Consider the following 26,220-nt stretch of genomic DNA (forward strand, 5'->3'; position numbering starts at 1 on the left):
CTACTAGAGACTGGGTAATTTATAAAGAAAAGAGGTTTAAGTGACTCACAGTTCCGCATAGCTGAGGAGACCTCAGGAAACTTACAATCATGGTGGAAGGGAAGCAGGGATGTCTTACGTGGTGGCAGCGAAGACAGCATGTGAAGGAGGAACTGTTAAATACTTATAAAATCATCAGATCTCATGAGAACTCACTATCACAAGAACAGAATGGAGGAAACCACGCCCGTGATCCAATCACCTCCCACCAGGTTGACACATGGAGATTATGGGGATTACAATTTGAGATGAGATTTGGGTGGGGACACAGAGCCAACCATATCAGATACTGTCTCTGGGATTTGCAACTATTGCTAGGGATCATTAGCACTTGCTTGTCTCACTTTCTAGGAAGCTCTTGTTCCAATAAATTGCAGTTGTTCTCTTTCCTCCAACCTCTCTGTTACAGAGACAGAAAACAGTGTCGTATTTCTCCTGCAAGTGATTGCCTTTCCCTTCTTGACAACCTTTCTCAAGGGCTAGAAACTCTAGAAACTGTAAATTAGGTTAAACAAATCCAGAACACAGCACTTCAAAGGCTGAGAAAGTGGACCAATAAATCTCTTTAGATTTACAATACATATGTGCCCCAGGGTGACTGAAAAGAATGAAAAACTTGCAGCTAAAATGTAGTTAGGTAAAAAGAAGACATGCTATGACCAAAGGCTTTAAATAATGGAGACGGTTATCTTCCTTACAGAAATTCCCTGGAATGATGAAGAAATGTACAACATAACTTTTTCAATACCTCCTTTCTCCAACTTAATGGGGAGGCAAAAAATAACACTCAGTTCATACAAGTTTTTATTGAGCATCTACTCTGCTAGGGTCTGGCAACTGAAATACATCAGTGAAACAAAATCTTCAAAACCCCTGCCCTTGTTGGGCTTAACATTTCTAGTTGGAGGAAGCAGACATAAACATAATAATAGGTAAAGCATATCTTAAAATGTAGTAATTGCTACTGAAAAAATATGCAGCTTGTTAGGAAATAGGGCTAGCTGGGGCATGGGGAATAGGGAAACTAATTTTAAATGGAGTAGTCAGAGTAGGTTTTACTGAGGTGCTATTTAAGCAAAGTCCTCAATTAAGTGATGGACAAAGTTTTGTTAGCAGCTGAGGTAATGAGTTCCAGACAGATAGAACAGCCTTATGAAAGCTCTAAGGTTGGAATGTCCCCAGTGAGTTTGACAGGTCATCCATGTTCTTGAAGATGGATGCAGAGGGAGACAGATGTGGTTTCAGTTTATCATTTATCATTGTGGGTTCCAGTTTATCCTGCTTTCTTCCACTTCAGGTCCAGTCCTCCCTCTCAATTAGCTGTCTAGGTGACCTACAACAACTTCAGGTCCACCACCAGATGCCAAGCCAATAGCTTCTCATAAACTTCTCCAGCACCCCTGACACCTAGATAGGTTCTAATCCTTGCAATAATTCCTTCACTTCCTATCACTCATAGTGGTTCTGATCTTCTGATTGAACCCTAAGCAATACAACATCCAAGTGAGATGTCAGGTAGATAGCTAGATAAAAGAGTCTTAAGTTCAAGGGAAAGTTTCCAGCTGGATGTATACATTTGAGAGTTATCAACATATAACTGGTATTTAAGGACATGAGGCTGGATTATGTCACCCAAAGAGAGAGCATGTAAGTAGAAGAAGAAGTATAAGAACCAGGCCCTGGGGCACCTGTAGTAAAGAAGTCAGGGAGGAAACAGCCAAGGAAACTGAGAAAGAACAGCCAATGAGATAGAAGGAAAACTGGAAGAGTACAGAAAATGTAAAGGGAAGAAAGTGTATCAAGGAGGATGCAGTGATCACTTGGGTCAAATGCTGCCAACTGTTGAGTAAGACTGAGAATTGATCACTGTGTTTGGTAATATCAAGGTTATTACTGATATTTTCAAGAATGGTGTGCTGAAGTGGTATGGATAAAAGTCTGATTGCAGTAGACTTCAAGAGGACATAGGATAAGGATTGGAAAAGATAATTATTTTGAGAAATTTGTAAAGAAAATCAGAGAACTGGTGAGGAAAAAATGAGGTCAATTAAGAATTGATGTTTTAAAACAAGAGAAATAAAGCCTGTTTTCTCATGGGAAGGATTCAGTAAAGAAGGAGGATAGTGGTGAAATTGGAGAGGAGGAGGATAATTTCTGTGGAAATACCTTTAAATGGTGGTAGGTAATGGGATCTACTTCACATGGACGGGTGTTAGCCTTAGAAAGAAGCATGGGGACCTCATGGAGCAAGGAGTGTGGGTTCACATGCTTACCGGTTAGATGAGTAGAAGGATTTCAGAAGGTCTCTGCTAATGGCCTCAGTTTTCCAGCAATACAGAAAACAAAGCCATCAACTGAGAGACAGCTTAGGGGGAAAAAATGAAGGTTTTAAGAGAAAAGGCAGGAATAGTTCTCTAGGAGAGTAGGAGAATATGTGAACTAGGGAAATACAGTATAATGACCGGTAGTATTAAAGGCCTGCTTGAGGATGGTGGTCATGAATTTAAAGTGAGACCGTGTAATGTATGTGTGAGTCAGGCTCAGCTGCACAAATGCAGGAGCAGAGTAGAATGATGGGAGTGTTTAGCCAGACTTATGATTTTCCTAAATAAGATGAATAAAGAGAAAAATATGCAAGTGAAGAGGAGGCTTTATGTAAAGGAGTGATTGTAAAAACTAGCCATATAATTTTAATTGGGTAAGTTGGTGGGGAAGACGAGATGGGAATAAATAAAGAAGAGAATAGGTGACAAAATCAATGGAATGCAGGTCTCACTGGGGGAGTCTTCCCTTTGGAATGAAGGTGCTAGAAGGAGTGAACTAGAAACATAGGAGGTGGAGGTTGGAGAATGGGATGTGTGAGATGCATGGAGGTCTGGATTTGTTGGTAACAATATGGAAGCGAATGGCTGAGACAGGGCTGAGGACAAGACCAGTAACTAAAGGTACTGACACACCAGGACATTGCAAGAATCACCTATGCATATATTGACATCAACAAGAAGTAATGTAGGGAAACTGTTCAAAAGAGTGATAGTGATTCAGGAGCTAAAAGTGATCCAAAAATAGGGGAGCTTGACTGTTCTGATAACCTCCTATTCACCCCACTGATGAAAGAGGGCTCTCCTGCCTTAAATAGTGTGAGGTGACTGAACACCAGATACCCAGCACTGGACAGATGGAATTGGTAGGACTTTATCCGTCACATATACTCACAGCGCCGGACACTGCATGCCTTCCAGAACAGGGCCACACAGGGGTCGCACTCAGGAATTGACTGAACCAGTAGAGACTGTGGGAGACAGGCTTTGTCGTAACAGAAGGATGAGGTACCCCTTCATTCTCATGGGAGGACATAACTGGCTTATTTGAATCACTTCACAGGACCTAACTGGCTTATTTGAATCACTTCACAGGCTAGCAGGCAAATGAAACTTGTAAGGTTGAACAGGTAGAGTGCAGCTGTCTGGCTGGTAAGGGAACTAGATGGAGGGTGAACCTTTCCTACTGGGGGAGGGGTATATCTGGTGAAAGTAAGTTCATTCATGGTCAGGCCTTTGCGGCCCTGTGAGACTCAGAGATATCAAGGCAGCACTTGAAATTTTACACCTTACAATATACTTGACAGAGGTTGATGACTTCAGCAACGAGAGGTAGTGGGTAACACAGTCTGATGGCATGGGATTTAAAGCAGTCTGATGGCATGGACTTCAAAAGTGGGAGATCTTAGGGTAAGGGAGAAAGTGTGCAAGGAGTAATGAGGGCACAGAGAACACCTTCCCCACCCACAACGTGAGACAGGTGCAGGAGAAGCAGAGCCCTCAAAAGAGATGCAGACTTGAATTAAGCAGTGAAAGGAGCGTTCGGAAAAACACTGTGAGGATATGGAGAAGTCAGCTGATGATGAATTGTGAATTCCAAGGGCACACAGTAGAAGGATTTTAGGAGTTGGGAGGAGTGAAAGATGAGGGGAAAGAGAGATGTGCAAAACTATATGGTAAGCAGTTACAGGAGATAACTGGTGACCCAGGGGTCTGGGGCTTCTCATGATGACAGACACAAACAAGGATGAAAGATCCAGTGAGGCTGGGCACGAAGGTTTCAAGGTGGATATTGGATGCTGGTGGCAAAGCTGACTACTTAATGGATAGGGAGAAAGACATAGTCTGGTTGGCTTTGTCCCTTATTATTTATTAAATATTGAACTAATACCTGGGTTTCACTCTCTATGTGTGTGAAATGAGGGAGTCGGAATAGAAGATTTTGTAGATACCTTTTAGCCCATAATACAAGATTTTAGGTCGGGTGCGGTGGCTCACACCTATGGTCTCAGCATTTTGGGAGGCTGAGGCAGGTGGATCACCTGAGGTCAGGAGTTCAAGACCAGCCTGGCCAACATGGTAAAACCTAATCTCTACTAAAAATACAAAAATTAGCTGGGCGTGATGGCACTTGCTTGTAATCCCAGCTACTTGGGAGGCTGAGATATAAGAATCGTTTGAACCCAGGAGGCGGAGGTTGCAGGTTGCAGTGAGCCAAGATTGTGCCACTGCACCCCAGCCTGGGGGATAGAGTGAGATGTCTCCAAAAAAAAAAAAACTTTAGGCAGAGTTTGCACAGCCACGGTATCAGGAGAATAACTTGCCCAATTTGGTGCAGCAGCACCGTTAAGCCAACATAGCTATGCTTAGCTCCCCCAGTAAGTACTGTACACACTTTCTGTAAGCAAAGCCAAGTCAGAGTCATTCAAGACCATTCCTTCCTTTCAACTTGCCCCATTTTGCTTCTGACTCTTTTAGTACCAACTTTACTTCTGGCTTCCAACTTCTCTCCTTGCCTTGATTGTTGGGTTTTCTGCACACATCTCTCTTCCCTACTATGATTGTCATGCTCCAGGGTTCTGATTCTCCACTTGAGTCTTCATCTCACCCCTGTTGGATCCAACCAGAGTCACCCCAGAAAACCTCAGTTCCTCCACAGCCAAGACACTCCCTACCCCAGCTTGGGCAAGACTAACCCAGTTACCACATTCTTAAATCTCCCTGGCTGACCTGTATTTGTTTACTAAGGGAGGGAAGTCTCTCTCTCTCCAAACACAGACACCCTTTACAAAGCACAAGCAGAAAGGTTCTGTTCATGAATATCCTGAGATACAGGGTGTAAGCCCTGGAACAGAAGCAGCCCTAGTTTCAAAGACAGTCTTAGTTCAAAGACTTTTCTCTCCTTCTCTTGAGCCAACGCTTTTCCTTCCAACAGCCTGCTGATGCAAGAAGTGGTTCCTCAGCTAGCAAGTCTGCATAATATTGCAGGACGTTCACAGGCTTTCTTAGACCCATCCAAAGATGGATCTTTTAAAATCCCATAGACATCTTACAGTTTCTCTGATTTGGCCAGAATTTCTTCATGCAGATTTCATGTTCTCCTTTTTGGAGAGAAGATGAGCACCCAGAAGAGGATGGAAAGGCTCCATTCCTTTCCCCATCTCAGGAAAATGAAATTCCAAGGACAGAGATCAGGGGGAAAATCACATCTTGATCCTTGGCAAAATTGAAACGATTAGGCTTAGCATATCCTGTTTTGAGTAAGAAAAAAAAATAAAATTCTCTATTCCACACCCCACCTCCCCCTCACTCCCCCCAAAAAAATCCCATCCTCATGACTGAAGGAGTTATTCTGAGACACTTATCTCTTCATATCTACAAAAGTACATAAAATATTCCCCAGACAGTCCTACGACCTCGTCACCTCCACCCTTGCCAGCCCGCATTCATTTTTAAAATCTCACTCCTAGCTTATATCCTGCCCATTAACAGAATTGTGATTATGGAATTAGGCTGAAACCGTGTCTACATTCCACACAATCTCTAACACACTGATATTTGGTCATTGTTATTAACGACACTAACTGTAACGTTTATTCTCCTTAAGAATATATAGCATGACATGAGGTTGCACGCTTTCTAATCTTTTTTTTTTTTCCAATTATTTATAAACTTTCACATTCTGTGTGGTCCTCATTTGCCTTCAAAGGGAACACTGACATTTTCTGTTAGCAACTGCTCTGCATGGAATTGGTTATCTAATATGTCTGCTTAACAAATCTCTTTCACATTTAATAAACTGCAATGATTTCACATTCAGGTAGTTCCCTACTTACTTGAGGGCAAAGGGCTCTACAGAAGCTAAGTTAGTAGATTTGATTACAAAAACAAAGGAGATTTTTATAAGTGGAAAGTAAAAGGTCTTTTTTTCTAACTCTGTCTTTTGAAGTTTCAATGTCCAGCCTTTCCTTGGAAATACATGGCATCTTAATGTTTTTACTGGTCACAATTTTCTTTGAAATCCATTTGTCATCAACTCAATGCTTTTGCCATGATTCCATCTCTGTAACCATGAGATATTAAATAAAGGGCAAAAATCAAAGTTTCTATTCCATTTTATTAAACCAGAACTAGATCTTCTGAATCAAGATAAACTTGAGTTTTCTATTTTAAAAAAATCATCCCTCAATGTATGTTCATGAAAACTGTGTATTCAACCAGCCAGTATTTCAGAATATATTGAAAGAAAGCATAATTCACAGGTCATTAACCTGCCTAAGTCCTCAAATACTGCACCACTGGTCATGTGATTTTATGCTAGCGTAGGTTTAGATGGTGAAACAAAAAAATGTTTTCCTGATTCTCCTGCCTCCAAAGGAAAACACGCCGCAAAGCCGCCTAGCAAAATACCCCAAATTACCTCTGCTATTATGCAAGAATTTCCTTTGCACAGTTATGGATATAACAAAGACAGAATTTTGAAGGACCTAAACACTTTTTCCTAAAATAGATTCTTGCTAGTATTCCGCTTCAGATGAAAGTTTAAATCCTAAGCAGTGACTTACCAGGCTTGCATCTGTCAGCTCCTTGAAGAGGTTCCGCTTTGGTTTTGACGGGTTATGTCTGAAACTTAAAATATAAAATACTTTCAGTTAAGCTGTCCAGCATGATTGACTTTGTTTATTCCAGTCATTCCATTCCAGTGAAAATTTCAATCCCTTCTCTCTGTAAAATCTTAAAGTTATTTTCTTCCTCATCCTCCTTCTCTCCTAGACTCCAAGCCATGGATTGAAAAAACACATGATCTTGGCTCACTTGTTAAGGAAAAGGTGTAAAATGTACATGTAATCAAGCAAACAAGGAATTGACAGTTGCAAAATGATTTAAAATTTTTCAAATAGACATAGCTAACCCTATTAGCTCTCTGCTTATATGTATTTGGCAAGAGAATAAGCTTTTTCAGTGCAGGAATGATGTAAGTACAGGAAGGGACATTTCTGCAAGTCAAACAGAGAGAGAGAAGAGGAGAGGATTCGAAAAGGTGCCAGAGGGTAATTGGACTCTGGCTCTGACAGTTGATCCAAAGCACACCACAGGAAGTGCACTGGTTAGCTAAAGTTACAGAAAATGTGGCCTCTGATGGAGCCCCAGATGTCACATCAATTACTTATGGCACAGAAACTTGCAGTTTATTTTGACAGTCATTCAAGTTAAAACACGAGATGAGAAGGTTGCAAGAGAAAAGCCATTTGGGGCCTAATTATTTCATTTCTATAAACAAGGTCAAAAGGTCTCATTTTATTATTATCCTCTGCCCTTGCTTCCCAGCACGGTTTATTTTTCGCCTCCTATTTTAAAGATGCAAACATATTTTAACAAGGTTCATCTTTAACAATTCTGTATCAAAATGGAAATTTTTATTTTCTGGCTTCTTCTATGTTGATGTAAGCAAACAATCTTACAGTATTTATTTTCATAATCAGTATTGAACAAATATCTTACAACTGGGAAAAATCCTCCTGCTCTGCAGGGAGCAGTTTTGCCCACTGGGCACATGCAGTATAGGCTAGAGTTACAGACACTGGGTAGTGAGAAGCTCAAATTCTTCCTCTAAGTACTATGTTCATTTATTTTCTTTTATGCCATTTTTACAAATATAAGTACAGCCAAGGAAATTAGCACATGTGGGTATACCCAGACTAATGACAAGCTGATCCTCAAGAAAACCAGACAGAAAGACTGAACCCTTGATACAGGATTTTTCTTGGCCCCTTCATCAGACTTGCAGCAGGGGGAGCCTCATCTATTTGGCCTACCTGCTCAGCCCCTGGAGGGAGGGAGCATGTGAGTAAGTGAGTGCAGGGCCCAGTTGGCTGCTTTGAGTGCTGATACAGGAGCAAACTCCATGCAGGGCCCGTGGCCAGACCAGGCATGTCACCCCGAGGGGAACACAGCGGCTCCCAGGCAGGGGTGCCCCGTGACTCCAAAGCCCCAGAGGAGGTTTTAGTTTGCTAATTAGCTATCTTAGTTCTGCCACCCGAAGCCCAACAGACTGCGGTGTGTGAGCAAGCTCAGTCGGCCCCTTGACTCGTTCTGGCCCATGGCTCTGGGATTGTCTTGGCCCTGCCACTGCTTCTGTTGTGTGGGGTGGCTGCCCTCCACCAGCGAGGGCAAAGGGCAAGTGTTACAGCCCTTCTGGGTACCCATGCTTGGTGGGTCCCGAGTTCTTGTCCAGTGTCCAAGAAGAATGAGGTCACACTGACTATTGAAGGGTGATGAGGGCAGAGAATTTTATTGAGTGACAGATCAGCTCTCAGCAGAGAGGGGAAATGGAGAGGGGACGGGAAGGCCACATTGTCTTTGCCAAAGTCAGGTCATCTCTTCTTGATGTGGCTGAATCTGGGGCTAGGAGCGTGCATGCTGATTGGTTTGTGAGTATGAAAAAACGGTTAAAAACAAAAGCACCAGTAAAAGTTGGGCACAGTGTAAAAACAATTAGGGAAGGGTAGTATATGTAAAATAGTTGAAGGGCGGGGCTCAGTCAAAGGAAAGTATGCCAAACGGACGACAGGTTCTCAACCCAGTCCGTGGATTGGTTTTGTAGCTTGGCCTTCAGGCTTTAAATCATTTTTGACTTGAAGTTGGGGTTTCACTGGGGACCTGACCACTCCTGTCTGCCTAGGATTTCTCTGCTTTCCGCCTCTATCACCCTGATTCTTTCCAGATTTGGTATTTATTGGGTTTGCAGAGATCTCTATTGTGCTTCATCTAGTGATAAGGTGGGGTAACACCCAGAACAGATGGTGATGGTGAACTTGGGCAAGGTCAATGCAGATTGAAGGGAGGACAAAGAAAACATTTGGGGGGAGTTTCCTGAACTTTGAGTAGCATATGTTTGGTGGAATAACAACAATAACACACAGGTAAAAGTAGAATAAAATCAAAGATAATTAAAGTGGAAGGCTCCATTTGCCAGAAACTACCTGTTAAAGATAGTTCCCATGGTTTTCATTTTAAGTAATAGTATAAAAATCATGTGAAAAATACATTTAGCAAGAAACTGAGTCAAAGGCAGTTTTACTATTCCATATTTCCTCAAATGAGTAGGCCTGTTGTGTTATATTATCTGCTCTCTAAGCACAAAAACAAATTACCATAAATCAATATCAAGATATTAAGATAATTATTCTATTGAGTTTTTATTATTATTCCCTCAAGCACACATTTGTGGTCTCATTTCCTAGCTATATTTTACGTAGTTTTATATAAACTCATGAAAATTTCTCAAAACATGGATGTTTCATAATGTCACTGGATGGTGGATTTTCATTTATGCCTCAATACATATTCATTGAAAACATTTTGCAATCCTAATGGAAAACCAAGAGGAATCCTACCAAAGGTCTCCTTGAAGTTAGCAAACCTAATGAAATATTTTGTACAATGAAACATTGTTTTCATTTGTGACATAAATTCATTCTTATCTATTTCCTGAGTTGATTTTGTACTTATCGGAGCTATAAACAGCTTCCAAAAGTCAGCCTACTTCACTGACAAGGACTCTGATTTCTGTTCAGTTAAGGCAGCTATCTCTGCTTTGTTATTGCAGTATTTTATCCTCTTCTCTCTTTTCTGCTCTCTCTCTTCGATGAAGGTCACCTCTTTCTCTTAACCATGTCTCAGAATCTATTCCACTTCTCCGATATTTTCTAAGTCAGATAGAGAAGGATGCTACGTCTCTAATCATTGTAATATTTTATTTTGCAACAGTTATAAGGGACACATCTAAAGATTTTAAGTAGTAGTAGATAATCTCATGTTTTTTTCTTTCTCCCTAATTTTTTCATGATAAAGACTTATTGTACAAAATTTGGAAATTCCAGAAATGTACAAAGTACAAAAATGGTAATACAGATCACATTACCAGCAGCCAGAGATAATCTCCCTCAACCAGTTCTTTTTTTCCTATTCACATATTTATTTTTAGTAATATTTGGATAGCATTTTGTCCTGTTCCACCTACCACTATATTATAAGCATTTATGTCTCCATATTCTTAAATGTGATTTTAATTTCTACATAATACTTATAATTTGTTTCATTCTTCCCCCATTATAGAGCATTTAGATATTTTCCAGTTGTTCATTATTTTAAACAATGCTATTGAGAGCATCTTTCTTGTCATTTTCAAGTTATCCTTCTACATTAAGAGAAACTGATTATTCCAATAATTCTATACACATAATTTCAGTGACCTAGGGGGAATGAGGGGCCCGGAGAGACTCCCATGACTTGCCTGAGGCCATAGAACTACTTACCGGAAGTGTGGAATTCTTTGATATTTTCAGTTTCTTTGTCTATCATGATCAAACCCTAGGCTTTTTAATTGTCTTTTTTTAAACCAGTTTCATTCCATTTTATAACAACTCCTGCCACTGCATTCCCATCCTTTCCTTGCAGCCCCACCCAGAAGCCACCTGCCTGGTCCCTAGGGCTTCCCTCTTCCCATTTGCCCTGCATACCACTATCAGGTGATTCAGATTATCCTCCTTATATCACTATCAGGTTCAAAACTTTCATTGACTTCTTAGTGAAACCCTGCATGAAATATAAACAACTTGCCTTACTCCCAAAGCTCCACTTTTCCCTTCAGTCTTTCCTCATCCACTCCCACTTGTCTGCTGTTCCCTATCCCATTCCCAGCTTCCTACCTTCTTCTTATATTTCTTTCTTTTCTTTTCTTTTTTTTTTTTTTTTAGGCTTGCTCTGTTGCCCAGGCTGGAGTGTAGTGGCACAGTCTTGGCTCACTGCAACCTCCACCTCCCGGGTTCAAGCGATCCTCCTGCTTCAGCCCCCCAGGGAGCTGGGATTACAGGTGCATGCCACCACTCCCAGCTAATTTTTGTATTTTTAGTAGAGACGGGGTTTCACCATGTTGGCCATGCTGGTCTCGAACTCTTGACCTCAAGAGATCTGCCCACTTGGGCCTCCCAAAGTGCTGGAGTTACAGCTGTGAGCCACTGCACCCAGCCTTCTCCTTAGATTTCTTAACCAATCAGAATACTCCTTCATTTCTCCTCATCTCTTTAACTTCATGCAGTCCTCCAAGGCCCAGTGTGAGTCTCATATATTCCATGAAATAGAATGAACTTCCCACTGTGTCTGAAATTGTTCAACTTGAGTTCTAGTCTGTAATGAACCATTTTCACTGGAAAATGTGGGGGCAAATAATTAACTCTGCTGAGCCTATTTCTGCATATGAAAAATAAGAATAATTACAGTAATACCTGTCCTATCAACCTCCCAAGATCCTAGGAAGGATTGGATATGCGTTACAAAGTTTTGGTGAGCTACTAACTGGTATACAAATGAGGGACAATATTCTCCACCGTGTCCACTCATAGCTATCACTTTAAACCATTTCAGTATCCAAGTCTGTACAACATATAACACAGCACTGAGTTATCTTCCATCCCATCACATTCTCTCATTGTCTTATGGATGTTAGTCATTTTTCCTCAGCTTGGTTGTGAAGTCTCTCAATGTAAAATACAGTATCTAATACTACCTCTCTAACCCAGGCATTGCTATAATGACTACTAGTCTAATCTAGATAAGTCCTAGCTGGTAAGGTCTGGATGAGGTCACAACGGGATTTAGATATAAGTGGATGAGTTAGTGAGGCATCAGTGTTCCAGAATTTTTCTGAAGTAGAAAAGTGTTACACTTCAGTAGTCCAAGAAGACTGGGATTAGGGTTAGCATACACCTTGTGAAGTCTATGTACTCTCAATTTAGATTGTGTTTCTTGGATATATTCATTGAATTTTTATAGCAACCCATATTAGGCATGCTTACTGTTGGAAAGCAGAAGCAAGAATATCCTTCAGACATCTAACCCAGCCTTTGGTTACCCCAATCAGAAGGGTCAGACTACCCAATCTTGACATGTTGTTAAACATGGTCTCCTGATGATCTGCTTATAGATTATTCATTTAATCTGAAATTTACTTCTCAGCTTTAATTATCTGGTTTCTAGAGTCCTAAAGAATATTTTTTCCTAACAGGCCTACCCTGAAAAAAGTTCTATGGTAAAGATTAGGACTAATGACAAGAGACAGGGACAAGGCTAGAGTTAGGGTTAGCAATACCTTTAGGTTCAGAGTGAAGGTTATGATTAGGTTTATGGTTAGTGTTGGGTTAGGGTTTAGTTTAGGATAATTGTGAGATTTAGGTTGAGGCTTAGGGTTAGCATTTATGCTAGGGTTAGTGTTTGTGTTAACTCTACCCTCAAGGATACCAGTTAGGGTTAGTGTTAAGGTTAGGGTTAAGTTAGATTCCAGGACACAAAGGACACTTTTATAAAAGATATTCTTGCAAATTTTACTTTGTATGGTAAAAGAACACATCGTCCACATTTTTACCTATTTCCTTGGAACTAGCAAAAACACCATTGCAGTAGAATGCCTATTTTACAGTATTCCACAATTAGAAACAACTATACAGTTTTCCATAGTTGATCAGAGTATTTTTTAAATCTCTAGTACAGAAAAGGCAAGCAATACCTTTAATGTCAACGTTAACTCCCAAGAGGTCAATTTGTCAATGGTATTCAATTTATACCACCTTCTTCCCCTGACATTCCCGGTCACCAATATAAAAGCTGATACCATTAAAGTAAAATGCTGTGATCTGAAATGCACTAATATTTTACCTGAAAAACATTTATCTCTATCTATCTATCTATCTATCTATACACTTTTGGAGCACCAGTCACTTGTCAAGCACCATAAACCAAAACACAATCTGTTTAATAAGGTTTCCAAATCATTAGATGTCACTCAAATAGGTATTTTCAGCCAGACCTCACTCTCCAACAACTTGAATGTCTATTGACTGAACGATGTCCTCACATAGCATCTGAACTTCACTAGGTCCAAACAAGGTCTCCACAGCCCTCACCCAACACACCTGCTTCTCCTTTTTTTCTTCCATTTGATTTAATGGCAGCACCATTTACCAAGTGCTCCAAACCAGAAACTTTTCATCTACTCATTTTCCTCACCTCCACTGTCCCATCCTGTTGTGAAAATTACCTCAAACCTTCCTTCTGCCCCTCTCTTCGGTTCTATTATTTCTTGCCTAAACCATTTGCAACAGCCTCTTAAATAACCTTCAAATAACTCTCCTACCTCCAGCCTCTTCATTGTCCAATCTGTCCTCCCCACACTGTCACCAAAATGTGCCATGTTTGCTATACCACCCACCAGTTGAAAATCTATGCTAGGTTCTGTTCTAGAGTCTCTTTCATGAAAACCTTCTCACTCCTCTGTTGGCCTGGAATTTTCCACTTCCTTCTTTGCACCCTCCCATACCTTGTACATCTATGGTTGTGCTTACCATAGTTTATTACACGTGTTTCCCTTGAGTAGATGATAAACTTCTCAAAATTAAGATGATCTCATTCACTCCTATACAACCAGTTCACAGAACAGTGCCTGGCATATGGTAGGTGCTCACAACATTTTGCTGGAAAAAAAAAATAGCTTACAAGACCAAGTAATGCTCACAGATCCTCTTTATATAATAGTGTGTCCGGTCCCAAAATAAAACTTATGCTGTGTAAGGCTTCTTAAAAAAGCACACACCCTGCATCTTAACAGGAAGTTACAGATTAATAAACAGCTGGCGGAACAAACTAAACAGCATCCAGTGAATCACCAGGGGACTGTTCAATTGCTAACTAAATTCAGGGAGAGCGAAGATGGGGCCAAACCATCATTCCCCATTGATGGGAAGATTTTGCAAAGATGCTTGAAAGCCCTGGGTATCAGGGTGATGCCTATTTTCCTACACTGTAGTGGAAACTCAGGAAGAGAGAAAGGCCATAGCAAAAATGAATTTGGAGGGCTATGTGAATACAGACACCAGATAAATACCAAATTTGTGGCTACAGAATGTCTACCACACCCTGCTTCATCCGTTGTGTAACATACAGCCTTGCAAGAGGTATATACTCAGTTTTTAAGTTACTCTTCATGAGAATATGTGGTGAATACATAGACGAGACATGGATTTACCCTGGATTTTCTTCTGCCTTTGCCACCTCTGCAACACCAAGACCAACCCCTTATCTTCCTCCTCCTCCTCGCCCTACTCAACATGAAGACGAAGAGAATGAAGGCCTTTGTGATGATCCACTTCCACTTAATAAATAGTAAACATATTTTCTCATCTTATGATTTTCTTAATAGTTTTTCTCTAGCTTACATTACTATAAAAATAGAGTATACAATACTCTATTCTTTTTTTTTGAGACGGAGTCTCGCTGTGTCCCCTAGGCTGGAGTGCAGTGGCGCGATCTCAGCTCACTGCAAGCTCCGCCTCCCAGGTTCACTCCATTCTCCCGCCTCAGCCTCCCAAGTAGCTGGGACTACAGGCACCCGCCACCGCGCCCGGCTAATTTTTTGTACAATATTCTATTCTTGTAATACAAAACGTGTGTTGTTTATGTTTTCATAAGGCTGTCAGTCAACAGTAGGCTATTAGTAGTTAGGTTTTCAGGGAGTCAAAAGGTATACTCGGGTTTTCCACTTCAAGGAGGGTGGGAGGATGTGGGGGTAGGAGGGGCTGCCTCTAACCTCCTGGGCATTCAAGGGCCAACTCTATATGGTTTTCTGTAACTACTAGCTGTCCGCACTGTGTGGAACTAAGACGAGGTTGAGGAAGCTGGTTTCACAATTTTAAAATCCAAGAGCTCAGCTGCCATCTTCATTACAGAGCTGAGGGCCCAAAAGGCGCAGCCTTGGGCTCAGGCTGCCCAGAGCAGATGCCTCCCACCTGAAGCACTTCTCGCAAACATAATGTTAAAACCCAGCACCTTGGAAGGTTAGATCTGATTGAGAACTCCCACTGGCAGCTGTCTCCTGGAAAGGTGTATGTGTCCAGAGGTAATAGGAGAGGTGGACCGGCCCGTGACAATATACAAACCCATCATGGCCAGACCATATATAAAAATAGAACTCTGACCCGTGACCCCTGCAGCAACCTGACCCAGAGTGTCAGGACTTGATCAGTAACCACAAGCTTCCCTAAGGTTTGCCCTTCCCCTTCCCCCTTCCAACTCAGGACCAACTCGAGAAAGCCAAATACGTTTACCAACCTAATCACATGGGATATCTGCCTCCAGGTCCCAGACGCCAGCAGCCTTCTAGTCGGGGCACACCTTGAAGCCTTCCTTTTTCCACGGTGAAGAGTCCCCACTCCGCGCCCTGCCTCTGAGTCTTGCCACAGCAAGCTCTGAATAAACAGCCTCCCACTACGGTGGCCCTGGTGGATTTCCACCTGGGTGTCTTTGGAGCACACCGGGGGCTTGCCTACTGTGATGGATGGCGGCCTCGCCCTTGGTGGGGCTGGGTAGGTGGAAACTGGAATTGGAAGGGGGCACCTACCAGTTCGGTGGGAGGAGTTGGGTGCAAGTAGAAAGCCCAGGGTGACGCCTCAGGCCAGGAGGTGGAAGTAGCTGGAGAAAGGAGGAAGGAAGCAAAGAAATCCTCCCTGCAGCGCTCCCCCGCGCCGGCCGCGGGAACAAGGGATGTGCTCGGCTTGTGGGTCCTCCCCCGGCCCGGCCGCTGAGATGGCGGTGACTGTGGAGGCAGCCGGGCGGTGCCCGCCTGGAGAGCGCTGGGGCGCTGGCTGCGGCTGTCCCCGGGAGCCGAACCGCGGGAGGGCGCTGTGCGGAGCCGGTGGTGGCCTGCTCGACGGAGGTGGCCGCTGTCACCCTACTGGTCCTGTGCTATGTGCCCGAGGACTGCCCGGGAGCCAGACCTGCCAGCTGGTGCAGGACACCAAGGACAAGACTGCAGCAGGGAGAAATAGTACTGCGGCCTGGAGAAGCGCGTCAGCTAGGACCAGAGGACATCTGCGAGCTGCCGGGCGGCCAAGGGGAGGAAGTCCGGCTGGTGAACCTCGTGGTGGCGATGTGGCGCTGATCCCCCATGGTGCCATGCTGCCTGCTACCACAGCATTTTCAGGGAGGGTCAGAGAAGAGGAGGAAAGCGCTGACCCCAGATCCCAGCCTGCTGTCCGCATCCTAGGCAAGGGAGGGCTCTGGTTATAACTCACAAGCAGGCCTCATGGTGTCTCTGCTGATTTTTTTTTTTTTGAAACTAAGAACAAAGGGAGTTAAAACAAAACAAAAACAGGTTCTCATGGGACCAGCGCGTACACAACAGCCCGAGAGGGTGAAAGCAAAATGCGGCTGATTCAAACATACACCAAAAAATATAGTAATTCTATAAGACAAACTTACAAAATTATCCATAATGATTGGCAAGTGTGGTTGTCTCATGGCTATTATCCTCACTTTGTCTCCTTAATGACAAATTTGGCAATACAGACTTTTGGGACTTGGTACAACCAATGAACTTTAGATTGCATTACAGTTTATATGGAATATATTATTCAGTTTTTCATTATCAGAATAACAATCTTGGTGGTGGCTGTTCCTGAAAGCCTTTCTTTTGCAATTCCCCTTTCCTTGGCTTGTTCTGTAAAGAAAATGAAAGATAATCACTCCGTGAGACATTTGGGTGCTTGTAAAACTAGAGGAAATGCAACAGTCTTTTGTTCTGATAAAGCAAGCACATTACTATTCTAGGAGTCCAGGCTTCCATTGGTGAAGCTCACTGTATAAGTCCCATACCCATTTTGAAATACCTTTTTGTCAGGTATTGCTGTTCATTGTTCTTATAACAATGTTTTAGTTGTTGAGGGTCCACCTCAACAGATTGGCAATGTAATAGAATGTGCCTTTTTGGGATTTCTTCATCATTTAAGAATAGATTTTGAGAAAGGAAAGAAAAAGGAAGGAAGGGAGGGAAGGAAGGAGGGAAGGAAGGAGGAAAGGAGGGAAGGAGGGAGGAAGGGAAAGAGAGAGAAGGAAGAGAAAGAGCATACCACAGGCTCATGCCTGTAACCCCAGCACTTTGGGAGGCCGAGGCGGGCAGATCACTTGAGGTCAGGAGTTCGAGACCAGCCTAGCCAATATAGTGAAACTCCGTCTCTACTAAAAATACAAAAATTAGCCGGGCATGTTTGCGGTTGCCTGTAATTCCAGCTACTTGGGAGGCTGAGGCACGAGATCACTTGAACCTGGGAGGCAGAATTTGCAGGGAACAAAGATCATGCCATTGCACTCCAGCCTGGCTGGCAGAGTGAGACTCCATCTCAATATAAAAAAATAAAAGGATACCATATAAGAGTGTATACCAAGCATTAGCATATATCTTCAACTCAGAGAGAAAAATCTATGTCTACTGTCTTCAAACTGCCTGATGAGGTTTTCTGGTTGTTCAAAGAGGGAGTCTCAGAACTATCACTTAACAGGGGTGTGAAATCCTGGATGAAGAGGGAATACCTGTATTTTTGAAAGTGTTGTGAAACCAACGACTTGTGCAGGGCTCAGAATACCGTGCCTGGCATTCAGCAATTCTGCAGATACTGACAATAAATCCGGCTGAGAATGTGTAAGATATTACTGCAGATCTTGCATGAATTGCTTTTGTAGGCATTGAAGATGCTATGAGACCCAAGGCATAAGTTTCCTGTGGCTGCTTCAACAAAACTCTACAACCTGAGTAGCTTGAAACAACAGGAATGTATTTTTATCCAGTTCTAGAGCCCAGAGGTCCCAGAGGCCATTTTCCCTCTGAAGGCTCTAGGAAAAAATTCTTCTTTGCTTTTCTCAGAGATTCTCGTGGTTGCTGGCAAACTTTGGCATTCCTTGACTTGGAACTTCTGTCTTCATATGGCCGTCTGTCTTCTGTATGTCTGTGTCGTCCAAATTTCTCTCTTTTTTTAAGGACAGCAGTTTACTGGATAAGGAACCCCAGTCTAATGTGACTTCATCTTGATTACATTTACAAAGACCTTACTCCAAATAAGGTCATGGTCACAGGAACCAGTTTGGACTTGAACACATCTTTTTGGGAGACGTATTTCAACCCTCAACACCTGAGGTACCAAATGCAGTTTCGTAATGCCGGCATATTAGATTCACTGCGTGTGTGAGTCTAGCGACAATCTCCACATTGTAAGCGCTGTTGCCCTGAAATACAGCATTGTAAAGGTTCCGAAGGTTACCCATGTTTAGAGGGTACAGATTTCAAGAAACTAACGGATAAAAATGAAAATCGAGAAATTAAAAAAAAAAACAAAGGCTCAAAAACAAGTGTTGATCAAAATGTCATGTACTTGCAGATCCAGCTGGTGATGGTGAATTTTCTGTGTTAATTTGACTGGGCTGAGGGATGCCCAGCTAACTGGTAGAAACGTTGTTTCTGGGTGTGTCTTTGGGACTGTTTCTGGAGGGACTGTTAGCATTTAAATCAGTAGACTAAAGAAGATTGCCCCCACTCAATCTTTTGAGGGCCCAAATAGACATAAGGGGCAGAGGAAGGGTGAATACATTCTCCCTGTTGCATCCGGGACATCTGTATTCTAATTCCCCGAGACATCAGCACTCCTTGGGCCTTCTTGGACTAGGAATTATATCAGCAGCTCTCCTGGTTCTCAGATCTTCAGACCCAGACTGAATTACACCACCAGCTCTTGTGGTTCTCCAACATGCGGAAGGCCAGTTGTGGGACTTAGCACCCTCCATGATCACGTGAGCCAATTCCTATAATAAATCTCCTCCTATATAACCTGTTGCTTCTATTTCTCTAGAGAACCCCGGCTGGTACACTGGCCTTACTGTTAAATATAATATTACTTAGTAAAAATGTGTAATGAATAACATTTCAAGACAGAGGCACATTGTAACAGTTACTGGTGATGGTCCTAATGATGGCCCAGTGTTAAAGAGAGCAGATGTTGGATCTGCAATGGGATTAACAGAAACAAATATAGCTAAAGAAGTTTCCGATATCATTCTTACCAATGAAAACCTTGAAAGTATTGTTAAAGCTGTCATATGAGGTAGAAATGTTTATGACAGCATCTTCACATTCCTTCCATTTCACTTGGCTTTTGATGTCACACTTGTGGCCTTCACAGCTGCGTGTGTTGTTGTCCAGGATTCTCCTTCTAAAGCTGGTCATACCCTTCTGGTGAATCTCATAATGGATGCTTTTGCTTCCTTCGCTCTGGCAACTGAAAAGACCATGGTGTCACTTTTGCCTTGTAAACCTCATGGTAGAAAAAAAAATCTTTCCTGTTCATTTATAAAATTGGTATATAACAATTTTATATACAGTGTATGGTTACTTTTGGTCTTACGTTTGTTAATAAACTCCTTTTGGACAGTGGAAGAAATACCATCCTACGTGCTCTTCCTTCTCTCCTTCTACCTATTGTGTAATGATATATTTATAATTTAGTACTTCTGTTAGATGCAACTTTTTTTTAACTTTTTTTTTTTTTTTTTTAGACAGAGTTTCACTCTTGTCACCCAGGCTGGAGGGCAGTGGCATGATCTTGGCTCACTGCAACCTTGCCTTCCAGGTTCAAGCGATTCTCCTGCCTCAGCCTCCTGAGTAGCTGGGATTACAGGTGCCCACCACCATGGCTGGCTAATTTTTTGTATTTTTAATTGAGACAGGGTGTTGCCATGTTGGGCAGGCTGGTCTCGAACTCCTGACCTCAGGTAATCCACCTGTCTTGGCCTCCCAAAGTGCTGGGATTACAGGTATGAGCCACTACACCCGGCCAACTTTTTAATGAAATTAATGCCAGGAAGCTTCATTGCAAAACAAACATATTTGAGAGACTTTTCAGTAATATCTTTTGTCTAATGGTCAGGGGAACATTTGCTGTATCATGTGGTATGGTGCATATTGGAGACAAGTGTTCCACTGTACAAATCTTAGTCTAGACATGTGGCCATGGTGCATTTTCCAAGGAGTATGAGTGTTACTGGGGGTTCACCTCTTAACTACAGTTCCCAATAACTGTGTGGAGCCCTTTGTAATACTTTTACTGGGGAAAGATTTTCTAAGATTTTACTGAATTTACTAAAGATATGTGAGAATTAGAATTAAAAATGCAAAGCAAAGTTCCTTTTTGGGTGCTGTGCTGAGGTAGAATCAGAGATCGAGTTAGAAAGATAGAAGCATGGCAGGGCATGGTGGCTCACACCTGTAGTCTCAGCTACTCTGGAGGCCGAGGCAGGAGAATCGCTTGAACCTGGGCAGCAGAGGTTGCGGGGAGCTGAGATCACACCACTGCACTTTAGCCTGGGCAACAGAGCGAGTCTGCGTTTCAAAAAGAAAAAAAAAAAAAGAAAGATAAAAGCATGTTATTTCTCCCATTCATTCACTGTCTTTATCAGGTCACCCAGTATAAGGAAAGGAACCCTTTCCAAATTTATACACATTTTATCTTAAATACTTAAAATATCCTAATACCCCCTAAATAACTTCATTTTATCCTTTTCCTAAAATCTTAGATTTTGTTTTTATAATAAATGCATGAACTGAGTTGTCATCACTGCTACTTTTAAAAGCTGTTTTTTGGAAGTGAGGAATACACAGAGAGCTGTATTTAGATAGAAGGGTAATGTGAGAATTCCTTATAACTAAAGCATGGACAAGAGAAAAACATTCTGTTGTATTTCCTTTCATCTTTTAGCAGAAGTGCAAGAACAAAATTATGAATAAGTTAATATATTAATATTTGCTATTAATAAAAATCGACTATCTACATCACATGAGACAAAGGCATGTTTAAAAGGCCAAGTATCTTATTGAAACTGTTGATATTATATAGTGTAGATAAAGGATACATGTTATTATAAAAACACAGGCAAGTTAGGTGCTTTCCAAAAAATACAGGCAGCGATGGTCCAATGTAATGGCTTTTCAATTAAATTGTTCTTTAAGTACAGATATCCTTCATGATTACTAAAAGGAAAAGGAGAGAAAATCCGAACCATATTTTCTCTGTTGCCTGGCCAAGCTACCATTGTAACTGGGTCCTTGCAGTGCATCTGAATGAAACATGAAAGGGCTCCATTAGCCAGGCGTGTTGGGGTCGCCTGTAATTCCAGCTACTTGGGAGGCTGAGGCATGAGGATCACTTGAACCCAGGAGGCAGAGTTTGCAGGGAACAAAGATCATGCCATTGCACTCCAGCCTGGGTGGCAGAGTGAGACTCCATCTCAATATAAAAAAAAAAAAAAGAGAGAGAGAGAAAAAAAAGCATACCACATAAGAGTGTATACCAAGTATTAGCATATATCTTCAACTCAGAGGGAAAAATCTATGTCTACTGTCTTCAACATGCCTGATGAGGGTTTCTAGTTGTTCAAAGAGGGAGTCTCAGAACTATCACTTAACAGAGGTGTCAAATACTGAATGAAGAGGGAATACCTGTATTTTCGAAGGAAATACAGGAACTCCTAGTCTTAGTCTTCCTAAGACTAGGAAGACTTCCTAGTCTTAAGGAAAATGAACCGTAAGACTAGGGAAAAGTGAGGTAAACAATGGACTTTTTGCTTGTGTGACAATTTCTTTTTTTGGTGGGGGGAGGAGGAAGGAGAGTCTTGCTCTGTTGCCTAGTCTGGAGTGCATTAGCATGATCTTGGCTCACTGCAACCTTGGCCTCCCAGGTTCAAGTGATTCTCATGCCTCAGCCTCCCGAGTACCTGGGATTAGAGGCGTGCACCACTGTGCCCATTCAATTTTTGTTTTTTACTTTTGTTTTTTTTTTTTAAGTAGAGATGAGGTTTCACCATGTTGGCCAGGCTGGTCTTGAACTCCTGGCCTCAAGTGATCCACCTGCCTCAGCCTCCCAAAGTGCTGGGATTACAGGCGTGAGTCACCACACCTGGTCTTGTGTGACAAATTTAATAATTGGAATGTGAGTCATCTTCTGTTTGGACACTTTTGCCTTAAAGATTTAATTTTAAGGTTACATTTGGGAGATTTCACGTTTGGGTTTGTCACCAAACTCTAGAAATTTTGCTCTTAATTATCCATTATGGGGAACAATAGACTCTATCCTTTTCCGTATTTCTGTTTAATTGTTCTGCATAGCAAGCTTGAAATGATTTCACAATATAAGGTCTACTACACATACACAATGAGCCAAGGAATTTGGCCCTGTAGTATGTTTACCTCTTTGTCTCTATAGGTTCTTTCAATAAATCAGGCATTTGTTTGAAGGCTCCAGTGTGAACAGCACTGTTCGGAGTATTTTAGAGTGGTAGGGAGAACCGAGACATGCTCTCCGTCTTAGAGCAAATTTTTGAGCAGTAAACGTCATAAAGCATGAATATACTTAAATAGATGCTTATTTTACTTACTGGAGAACCCACTACTTCCGAATTTACGGTTAGTGACTTCACATGCACCAGAGAACCCCATAAGAATTCAGGCTTCCCAAAGTTTAAAAAGCTTCTTATTCACTTCTGATTTTTTTTCTTTTGTTTGTCAGTTACAACAAGCCTCAGACTTTTACTAATGGATATTGCTATTTTCTAACAAGGAGGGAATGTCTTCTCATTACCACAGTTGCAATTTGTATTTATGAGAACATAATGACAAGAACCATCTAAACATGTCTAGTAATCTGACGAGCCAAAACCCAAAGATTCTTAAGAAAATGCTTACTTTTATTCTAACATAAAAGTTAGAAACACTTTTTTTCTGAATTATTTGAATGCCTGCTAAAAGAATCAATGGATTAAAAAAATTCATTTGCTGCTTTCTTTGATTAATACATTTAAAATAATCAGTGATTTTTTTTAAAAAAATGTTTTAATAGAGCTTATATTTGAAAGTTTTGGAGAATTGTTATCTCTCAGATATCATACAATGGGATATGCTTTAATTTATGGGAAAATTATATCCAAGAGTGATTATTATTTATTTCTGTTTTCTAAACAACCATGTTTGCTACTTTTTTTTCAATTATGATGCAATAATTGACTTACAAATGCATTTTTATCAAACTTTGCATAATATCAGGGCTGTTAACATTCTGGAAAAGAAAGTGATATTAACAGTAATGATGCTTCTTAATTTCCTCCTTGTGTCCAAAGAGGTTGCTAACAGGACATCCTCCTGAAAAGGAAGGAAGGACTTCTCATTCTGACTCAATTATTATTCATTTCTTTCTCTAAACAATTCAGAGTCAGCTTTGAAAAGGGAGAATTCCTGTCTGGCCATAGCCCTGTGGAGCTGGGATGTTAGCCTGTTAAGTTCATAGCTCATTTGTCCATACGCTTTCCTCACCTTCCAGGTGCAGGAATTAAATCTCCAGGCCTGGGAATAACTCGGAGGAACTAGTTCCAGGGCAGAAGAATCTCAGCTGGTGCTAAAAGGAGTCATGTGGCTCCCATCCACATGGCGGCAGTCTTCGTGGTCACAAAGAGAATGGGGCTGTCCTCTTTTCCTCCCTCTTTTCTAGGACTGCTTTTCTCTTTCAGGATTGCCTCAGGTGATGATTTAAATCTAATGTATTTCACTAGTATGTGTCTGTCTTGGGGAGAGGACTTGGTTCAACAGGCCTTGATGCAGAATCTGTTAATCCTTCCTTGCCCCTGACTCATCCCCTCCAATCTTCTGGGGAAGCTCTGCTGGTTGCCACTGGCAAAAGAACTTGCTTGCATCACAATTAGTACTCTATAGCCAAGTCTTTGCCAATAGAGTTAAGGGAACAAAAAAAGTGAACTCCAGAAACACCAAGGATAGTACTAGTGGGTTTTTTGACAAATGGGATATAACTTGCTTAGTGACCTCATCCCCCCTCATTTATTTTATGTTCCCCGTTATTAGAACAATCGTCCTCCATAGTGCTTTTCCATACCTGTTTTCCAGAAACTATCAGTGGATCATATTTGCTATGACATTAAATGTAACTGTGACTTGGCTTTTAAAGCCTTTCAAAATCCAGCTCCACCATGTCTTTCTAAATTCACGTCCTAAAGCTCCATAATCCTGAGTAAATTCTCATTTCAATTGGAATCATTTCCATAAATATTCATTGAGCACCTAGTCGATCCCAGACACTGCTATGTACTAGGAATAAATAAAACAAAGTCCCTGCACTATAGGAGTTCAGGACATATCAGGAGAATTAACACAAATGTAGCTATAATATAATAATAATAATAACAATCATTAACTTTTTTAGACCATTCGTATAGTCCAGGCACCGTTCTAAGCATTTCATATCAATGCATTTAATCCTCACAACACACCTATGAGGTGGTATCATCAGTATGCTCATTTTATAGCTGAACCACAGAGCTTGTTTTCTAAGATCACACAGTTAATAAATCAGTAACGGAATCCAGACAATCTGGCTACAGAACCTACTTCCTTAACCACCATTTTATATAGTTGTTGTGAAGAGAGCTGTACTGGAAATGGAACAAAGTCTACAGGAACAGAAAGGATGCAATTCATTCAGCTTGGGGACATGGGAAACGGTGTCACAGAGACAATCTTGCTCTATTCCTTATTTATGTCTACTCCTACCTCTTGGAAAGGAATCAGGACAGCTCACACTCAGAAAAGTATGCATTAAAGTAACGATAAAATAGGAATAAGGAGTCAGGCCCAGGGAAAATGTAAATATTGTAAGAAAATCAAAACCAGAGGAAAAGTAAATTTCCTCTTAAAGGAATAGCTTAGTTGACCAGGCGCGGTGGCGCATGTCTGTAATCCCAGCACTTTGGGAGGCTGAAGTGGATGGATCACAAGGTCAGGAGCTCAAGACCAGCCTGGCCAAAACGGTGAAACCCCCTCTCTATTAAAAATACAAAATTAGCTGGGCATGGTGGTGGGCGCCTGTAATCCCAGCTACTCAGGAGGCTGAGGCAGAGAATTGCTTGAACCTGGGAAGCGGAGGTTGCAGTGAGCCGAGATCACACCACTGCACTCGAGGCTGGGCAACTGAGCAAGACTGCAATTCAAAAAGAATAGCTTAGTTACACCATTATACCATGCTTTAGCATCTTATTTTGCTATGAACTTTCTGGTAGTCAAAGAGAAAAGCAAGTCAAGCTCAATTGCATGTTTATTGTCATAAAGGAAAAAGTAAACCAGTTTATCACAGGGGAAAACAAGCCTTCCTTAGAAGTATGTTCTAAAATAAAATTTTCAAGAGGGAGTTGTATTACTGTTACCGAGAACTGTAGTAGAAACCATGTCCCCTACAATGCTCCTGTAACAAAATAATAGAAAAATTGATATGGCAGTTTCTTAAAACATTTGTTGATAAAAGCCAAGTATATCACATTAAAGTAATTTAGTAAAGATGATTCCATTAAAGATACTACTGTCTGAATTCAGAATCTTCCGGTGGTAGGATTTGGAGCTAAGTTTAGAAAATCAGGATTTTCTAGGCTTAGAAGCAGGATGAAGGCATGCAAGGAGGAAAAACAATATGATGTACAGTTTAGTGCGATTTCCCTGGTACATATTTGTGAGGAGGGAGGAATGGAGGGAAAGTCAGTCGGTGAGCAAAACTTTATTGAGTGCCTCCTCTGTGTCAGGTCCTGTGCAAGCTTCTGGGATATGAGAATGACTAGGACAAAGTCCCTACCCTCAAAGAAATTACATTCTAGTGTGTAGGTATAGTGAAGGGATGGAATCTAGAATAATAAACCTGGGAACAAATAAGTAAGTAATTTCACATGAGTGTTGATCATTATGATGAAGAAAACAGGGTAAAGTAAAGAACCTGGGGTGGAGGACTGCTTAAGCTGGGACCTTCAGGAGAAAGCCTCATAAATACTTGCTGAAGAAGCACTTTTTCAGATAGAAAAGGTAGCAAGTTTTAAAGGCAGAAAACAAGACAGATTTTCTTCTAAGAATAATGAAAGCCAAAGGAGGATTTTAAGCAGGAAGTTG

General features: G+C 41.4%; 1 protein-coding gene across 6 annotated transcripts in view; it reads right to left on the reverse strand.

Annotated features, from left to right (window-relative positions):
- Positions 1 to 23,935, reverse strand: part of PSD3 (pleckstrin and Sec7 domain containing 3) — a 720,908-nt gene extending 696,973 nt beyond the window's left edge. For 2 of the 6 annotated variants that reach the window (XM_017867272.1, XM_017867266.1), the window contains exons 1-4: positions 20,498 to 20,542; positions 19,299 to 19,513; positions 16,671 to 16,908; positions 6,926 to 6,989 (exon numbers count right to left, since the gene is read on the reverse strand). The gene's annotated coding sequence lies outside the window, so the exon portion shown is untranslated. Of the gene's footprint in view, positions 1 to 6,925; positions 6,990 to 13,759; positions 13,889 to 15,521; positions 15,633 to 15,810; positions 15,889 to 16,670; positions 16,909 to 19,298; positions 19,514 to 20,497; positions 20,543 to 23,595 lie in introns of those variants that run through there. The other 4 variants (XM_017867267.1, XM_017867269.1, XM_017867268.1 and 1 more) reach the window with 4 other exon arrangements.
- Between the last annotated feature and the right edge of the window lie 2,285 nt (positions 23,936 to 26,220).

This window comes from Rhinopithecus bieti, unplaced genomic scaffold (genome assembly GCF_001698545.2).
Source record: "Rhinopithecus bieti isolate Rb0 unplaced genomic scaffold, ASM169854v2 scaffold_2888, whole genome shotgun sequence".
NCBI lineage: Eukaryota > Metazoa > Chordata > Mammalia > Primates > Cercopithecidae > Rhinopithecus > Rhinopithecus bieti.